Here is an 8211-nt window from a genome sequence, read left to right on the forward strand (position 1 = left end):
CGCCACCAGCACCACCCCAGGCCACTGTAGAGTGAGGTAGATCTGGAATTGAAGGATGTTTTAAGAGATGGGAAAAAGAGGGTAAATTAGGGTGGGGCTAGGGGATGGGGCTCTGGGCCAGGCGTGGAGGAGACACCGAATGAACAAAGGATGGGATTTGTTCCCACCAGAGCTATGCCAGGGACGCTCTGGGGATTAGGTTTTCAGAACTGTGGGAAATGATCTTTGTTAGGAAAACCTGTTACCTGCAGTGTAGGCTTTGCTCTGGGAGGTCCCTGACAGTCAGTGTGGGGACAAAGGGCTTATTAATTTGTTTTTGCTGTGAAACAAACCATCTGAGAATGTGTGTGTGTGTGTGTGTGTGTGTGTGTGTGTGTGTTGCACAAACAGGAACGCATGTGTACATACCTGTGGAGGCCAGAGGTTGATTTCAGGTATTATTCTGGAGGAACAGATCCCCCCTTATCTATCTATCTATCTATCTATCTATCTATCTATCTATCTATCTATCTATCTATCTATGTGTATGTATGTAGATGCACACACACCATGATATGTGTGTGGATGTAAAGGGCCATCTGTCCTCTTAACGTGTGGATCCTGGGGATTGAACTTAGATTCTTAGGCTTGACAATGATAGAAATAAGTTCAGGGTCACAAAGAAGGAGACCGCCATTCTAGCTGAAGTGTCTGGGCAGGCAAACTTTACTCTTGTTCAAAAGGGTGTGGTCAGAAGAGCAAACACATGGACACAAGAAGTACATTTGGTTTTTATTCTAACTCAGTGACTGTGTCTTTTCCCCATTGGCTGGGAGCTCTGACCTCATAGTCTTAATTTAATTGGCAAGTCCGAAATATGTTGGCACACCAGAAATGAAGGAAGGGGAAAAGGTCAGTTCACCAAGGAGAAAGAAGTCATTGCTCTTGGCAATCATATTCAAGGGAGACATATGAGGGCCATTCTGTAAACAAAGGTTTTACTAGGTAGGAATTAAAACATTTGCATCAATCTTACAAGGTAGGGGTGGTGTAAAAAGATTTGAATTCCTTGTGCTAAGCACAAGTCTTAAAGTGTATGATAGGAAAGAGTCGTATTTTATGTTTCTTACAGTGGCTAAGCCATCCTTTCTGCACCTACTTTATTTGCCTATTATTTATTTGAGCCAGTTTTACTGTGTAGCCTTGGCTGACTTGGAACTTGCTATGTAGACCAGGCTGGCTTTAACTATGGAGATCTATCCACCTCTGCCTTCTGAGTGCTGAGATGAAAAGTCGGTGCCACTCCAGGCCCTGCTGTTTTTTGCTACAGGAACTGGGAACCCAGACCAGACTCACTGATTAGGCTGGCCTGGCTGGCTTGCAAGACCCAGACATCTGTCCAGCTCCAGCTCCCAGCACCACGATAACGAGCATGAGCCTCCACACCCAGCTATGTGCACGATTTCAGTCACTCAGGTCCTCACGCAGTAACCTGATCTACCTCCCCAGCCCTACAGAATTTATTGGCTTAAAACCCTAATGATCTATTATTTCTCAGTGATGTACGGCTCTTCTGCATGCTTCTTCTGTCTAGGGTGGTAATCCAATCTTAGTAGCTCTCTCACACCTTTATGGGCAGCTGGCTGGGGGTTGGTTCAGATGGTTGGCATCTGGCTGATCCTTGCCTGGGTCAGTGGGGTCCCTGGGTAACACTTTTTCTCATGGTTCAGAAGGCTATTGAGGGCTTACTTTTGTAATGACTACACAGATTTCCCCAAAAAATAGAAATTCACACAGATTTGTGTCAGGTTGTAGTAGCCAAAGCAACCCACAGGGAGAATCAAACTCAAGGATATTTCTTAATGGGGGATGATAACACAGTTATATGTGCAGAGGGCATGAGGAATAACTGGTCACTTTTGCAATCCATCTATCAAAAAAGTTCAAGGGAAGTCGGTGGAAGGGAGACTAGAAGAGTCCAAGAGATTGGAGGACTCTGTTTGGGAGTTGATCAGTAGTGACTAGAAAGACAGGGATAGGATTTGCCTGCATTCCAAGATGGATAGGTGTGTGTGGGTGTGGGGGAGGATGCTTTAAGGGATAGGAGGGAAGGAAACAGGTCTCTGAGTCAGTGAAGGTCTATAACCATTAACAGAGCTTGGGATGTCAGCAGGTGACTGCTGGATAAAAGACCCGAGTGATGGTCTCTGTGATTTGGAAGCCAGTACTGGGAAGATGTGAGACTAAGATAAATGGCAGTTCGGTGAGATTTTGGGCCCTGAGGCCCAGGATGCCCCAGGCTGGAAGCTCTCATTGTTCAGCTCTTTCTTAGGCTTGTTGATGGCTGCAGAACAACTGTAGGAATTCTAAGCTTGTAGAGGAGGAGGCTCACTGTGGGGAAGCATCTTGTAAATCTTTTGGACTGCACATTTATTCATTAGTTTATGGTTTGGTTTTTAATTTAAGAGACATTGGCTACTCGGAGGAGGAATCTAGGAGGGAATGGAAAAGGAGAAGGGATCTGTTTGGGGGAGGGCTGATGTCAGGGAGGGAAGGATCCACAGAGGGAGGATGTGTCAGCTTCAATAGAGTCCCTGTAGCTTAGGGTAGAAGAGGGCTCAAGATGGCATCAGTGTCGGGTGCTGGGCTGTAGCTGGCTCTGTCCTCATCAGGCGTTGGAGTCAGGGTTGGAGTGGGGACAGGACTATGGTGGAGAAATTAGTCTTCCTGCTTAATGCTCTGGCTAAGGCTCCTGGGTGGTCTGTACTGACGTCAGCACAGCCCCCACCCCCCTTCCTCTTTGCTGCTCTGAAAAGTCCAGCAACATCATGGCTTCCAGATGTGATTTCCAGATGTGGCCTGGAACATTTCCAGAAGGACCAAGGATACAGAGGCAGCAACAGCTAAGCTCCTGGCTTTCCTCTAACCCTTTCTCCTACGGCTGCCCCTCCCTGACTTCTCTCAGTAGGTAGTGTATCAGGTACCCACAAACCCTGGGGGATGGGTAGGTAAATACCAATTCCAAAGAAACCTGAGCTGGACAGACAAGTCTTTACTTATGTTGGAAAGAATTTACTTCTGGGGCAGCCGAGAGCTCTGGGATGTTTCTGTTGTGAGCAGTTCCAGCAGCCCCAGGAGGAGGAAGTGAGCTATCTCTGGTGCAGAGGACCTGCAAGGGCAATGAGCAAGTGAACAGCTGCTGAAAGCCTCCCCTGATGGCAACAGCTTGGTGTCTTACAGGGATGAAGCCTCCAGTACGAACAAAGGCCACAGGCCACCAAAACCAGGTGGGACTGCTGGGTGGCCGTTCTCTGATGCCTGAGCCACACGTCTCAAGCAGACCTGTACCTCACTTTTCTGGTGCTCTCATTAAAATGTAGACACTGACTGGGTACATCTGGGATGGGGCCTTGAATTCTGCATTTAAAAAAAATGTTTTTTCATTACATTAAAAAGTTGTATGTGTGCATGACTCAGTAAGCGCATGCTACAGTGAATACGTGGAGGTCAGAGGACAGTTTGTGCAAGTTGGTTCTGTCTTTCCACCATGTTTGGGTTTGAAAACAGGTGGAGAGGGATAGCATGTGGATGCCTTGGGTTTGATCTACAAACACACACACACACACACACACACACACACACACACACACACACACTCACTCACTCACAATCAAGGAAAGAAAAATGGCTACTATTCATTGCTGGGAAAAATTAAAACAGAAAGCAGCCAGACAGTATGTAAATGAATGGGTGTGGCTATGTTCCAAAGCCCGGAGGGAGGCAGTGAGCTGGGTTTAATTGTAGTTTATTGACCCTTGGCCTTGAATGAACAACACAGATATCCAATCATCTTCTGAAGTCATGAGTAAAAACATGTTATTTGAGTAAAAATGTCAAAGGCAGAGTACTGAGCAAACTCTTGAGTGCGTGGATGCGTGGGAGGACGATGTGTCAGAGCCCTAGCAGGAAAACAAAAACCATTTAAACGGAGGCAATTAAACACAAGGAGTTGGTCCTACGGGTGATGCAGAGCTGAAAAGGAAGTTAGCAATGGCACAGAAGTTGTTACAGATCCTTTGAAGAGGGAAAGGGCCAAGGAAACCACTAGAAACAGGGACCATGTAGGCATGGGGTGCCTGTAGCCCATGTTGCCCTTCCCTCTGTCACTCACTGGTCACTGTGATTTGGTATGAGCATGTGGCAGCTGCCCCCTGCTGTATAGGCTGAGCAGGGAAAGGTGAGCAGCTTTGGGCTGGGCTGAAGGGACATCATCTGGAGTGAGGTCTGGAATGTTAGGTCATTGACTGGCATGGGGGGGTGATATTCTGGGTGCAGGCTTAAGCTATCAGGTCTGAGAGGTATCAGGCGTCGGGAGGATGTTCCCTTAAGCCAGATGCGATACAGACTTTATAGCAGGCTTTGGCAAATATGTGTCACATAGTCTTGTTTTGTCTAAAAATAAAATGTAAAAACCATTCTTAGCTCACGAATGACACAAAAACAAGTCACAGGCAGCCACAGCTGATCCATGAGCTCTAGTCTGCCAACCTGATTTTGGAAGATGTATTTGTTTGAGACAGAGTCTCACTATGTTGCCCAGACTGGTCTTGAACTACCGAGGTAAGCAATCCCCCTGCCTCAGCTTCCCACATACCTGGAGCTACAGTTATATGCCACTCTGTCTCAATGTTTTGGGTGTGCTAGGGATCAAATCCACTGCTTTGTGCAGGCCAGGCAAGCACTCTGCCACAGGCCATACCCCTAGTCAGAGGCCTGCTTTAGGACTGGAGTGGACAGGAGCCTGAGAGAGGAGACACAGAGGCCGGAATGGAGGCTGCTCACCCTCCTGGAAAGTAAGGGATGAGTCAGTGATATAGAATGGGTGGGACAAAGATAACCACTATGTCAGACATGCTGCCTAAAATAATAGGTATGCAGGGATTTCCAAACAAACACATTAAATAGTTCCCCAGTTAACTTGGACTTCCTAAGCAGTCCCTTGCTTCAGAAAGCCAAAGGGAAGTCCTGTCACTACGGGTGACATCCTCATTACAGCCTTTCTCACTCCACCTCTGACCTTTGTTCAGGCAGAACGTGTGGAAGAGCAGGTCTCCACACTTTCAGGAAGTCAAGAGTCAGGCTACCAGGCTGCCAGTGACTCACTTACTGCTCACTCTAGAATTCGGGGACCTCTTACCTCTTGTCCTAATTTTTAAGCCTTGGCTGCTGTTCTGGGACAACAGGGGAGTCCTGCCAGCACCCTCTCATGCTTTCTTATGGGATTTGGGTCCAGAATAGAAACAAGACAGGCAAGCCTCCCACCTAGCCCTGGGTTCTGATGCCTGCTACTAGCCCTTGCAGCATTCTGATCACAGGCTGCTTGTGTCTGGCAGGCTGGGTAGTGTCTTTATGGTGCACTAGAAGCAGACAAACAGGGCTGTAAATGCTAGTTTGGTAAGATGAGGAAGACAGAGCCCATACAGGGTGCCTTGCCAAGCAGGCTCCTATTGTGGATGACTTGAGAAACTGGAGTTTCATGCAGCTGGGACTCATGAAGTTATGTGGCACCAGAAAGGTAGGGAGGCCTTTATAGAATCTCTTCTAGATCTTTCTTATAAGACAGACAAACTGAGAAGCAAAATTGACCTAAGTCATGTGGGGTGGGTTTGTGACAGATGGAGAGCTGAACCTTGGAGTCTGTGGGTCTCAGGTCCCCTACTGTGTTTTCTGGAATCTGTTCTTGCTGTCTCATAGATTGACAATACTCTTGCCCTGGGTTCCTGAGGTACTACTAACCACCATCCATTCACTGCAGCTCCTCAGAGGCCCACAGGCAGAAAAGGGGAAGGAACCAGTACAAGGCCAACTGGTCCTGTCTGACCCAGGAAGAGGGGTATAAACAAGAGCCCAAGTAGAGCTAGAATCTTGGAGGTAGCCAACTGGTCAAACAATTGTAGGATGGCATGTTTGGCTAATAGAACAGAGGAAGCATGGATGGTATAGCACAGGGGCTATGCCAGGCTAAGTGGTTGCCCCTTGTCTTGCTTATTTGGGACCAGGACCCACACTGTACAGCTGGATGTAGGCATTGCTGGTCTCAGCATTGAAGATTCTGTGTGTTCTAAATCAGGCATGAGTCTTTCCACCGTTTGTTCATTCAGGGCTGGCTTCTGGGAGGCTCAGTATGTCCCGGCCATTTTGCCAACTATTTTGGGGATTCATGGGGGATCAAACTAAAGCTCTTCCAGAATGCATAATAATTTTCAGGCGGATTAGTGCAGCTTTTAAAATTCTCCCCGGGGGATTTGAGATAAGTGGTGGAAGATACTGGAGGTCTCGGGAATCTAAAGAGGTTGGGGATAGGTGTATAGGAGAGACCCATAGTCACAAATCCGGGAGTAGAGTCCCTTCCTTTTCACAGAAGCTTGGGAACACAATGGAGCACAGGGATTGTTAAAAGTTCCCTTGATTGGACAGTGAAGTGTCAGTGCTCAAACTCAGATGCCAAAGGTTGCAAGTTCCAAACTCTGCTCATACTCACTCCATTCTCCAGCTTGTGTTGGTTCACTCAGTGACAAAGGTGCTTGGGCTAGGCCCCTCCCATGCCCCGCCTCTTATCACATGGCTTAGCTATCCATCTCATCAAAGGCAAAGACTCTGTTTCCACCCCTTGAATCTGGGCTAGGACATTAGTCAGAGTTCTCTGGAGAAACAGAATCAAGAGGATATGCAGGTGAATGAGAGAACTATTTTAATTAACTCACTCACAGAGCCACAAAAGTTTGCAAAATAAGCTGGCAGGTTGGAGACTAAGAAAAGAGCTTTGGGTTCTGTCTGAAGGCCTTCATTGTACTGCAGAGGTCCCTGATGCTGGGGGAGAGGTGAGTCTCTGTTCTGTTTAGGCTGCCAACTGATTAGATGAGGCCCAAGTGCATCATGGAAACAAGTTCTTAGGCTTTAGTTGAAGTCTTCTAATTTAAATTAAAATAAAGCCATCATGGGAATAACCAAAGTAATATCTGACCAATAACTGCATACTGTACCCAAACACAGTGCATATAAAATTAATCATAATATTTGGGCTATCACTTGTTTTGTGCCATTGAATGTGGATTAAAAAAAAAATGCTGTGTAAGTGCTGAGATCCTTAGAGACTGTGGTCAGTTGTACTTGCTGTCATGGAATTCTGCCAGTCATTGTATATACACTCAGGCTTCACTGGAGTATGAATGCCTGCATTGGACAGAGATAAGATATGCCACTTGACTGTAGGTCCTAGCCAGCCTGGCATCTGATTGCATATGTATGAGAAGATCGAACTGAGACAAACTGCCCAGTCCTGACTGCTGGCCTGCATGACTGGGACCCTAAATAGGCTTCTGTTGACTGATAAAAGTTCAACCTCCATGGTGCCTTACAGTGCCTATGGTGCCCATAGTGCCCTGCCGTGTTAGCTGTTTAAGAGGACACAGGAAGGCAGGCAGTGGTGCTGCATGCCCTTTAATCCCAGCACTTGGGAGGCAGAGGCAAAGAGATCTCTGAGTTCAAGACCAGCCTGGTCTACAGAGCGACTTTCAAGACAGACAGAGCTGCACAGAAAGACCCTGTATCATAAAACAAAACAACACAACAACAACAAAGAAGACACAGGCCAACAGGTCCTCATATGACTCTGTGTGTATATCCAGTGATGACACGTATGTAGGTACCACTGAGATTTAAATATAGCTTTATCCAAGCACATTCTGAACTGGCAAGATCCCACAATCATGAGCCAGAGCACAGGGAGGAGCCGATGGCTGGCAGCCAGGAAAGTTGTGTGAGGCAGGTTTGAGGACAAAAGGGCTGGGTCCTGGAGCCTACCTCTGTGGGCCTAGGGGAGTTTCCAGGAGGGTCATAGAATGTAGACTTGGCAAAGAATTTGGGAAACAGCAAAGGCAGGCAGCATCCTGCTTCTGTTGCCACCAGGCCTGTGTCCTGGGCAAATTGTCTTCCCATTCAGAGCCACAGTTTTTCCAAGGGCAGAGTTAGGTTCTGTGAGGCCTGAGTTGATGTTGACTGGGAACTCTCTTCAGAATAAAAACTATGATTGAGGCTGATGGATGTGGTGGATCCCTTAATCCCAGTACCTGGGAGGCAGAGGCAGGTGGAACTCTGTGAATCTGAAGCCAGGCTGGTTTTATATAGCCATTTCCAGGCTAGCTAAGGCTACAAAGTTAAGATTCTATTTCA

The sequence above is a fragment of the Rattus norvegicus genome, chromosome 3, assembly GCF_036323735.1.
Source record: "Rattus norvegicus strain BN/NHsdMcwi chromosome 3, GRCr8, whole genome shotgun sequence".
NCBI lineage: Eukaryota > Metazoa > Chordata > Mammalia > Rodentia > Muridae > Rattus > Rattus norvegicus.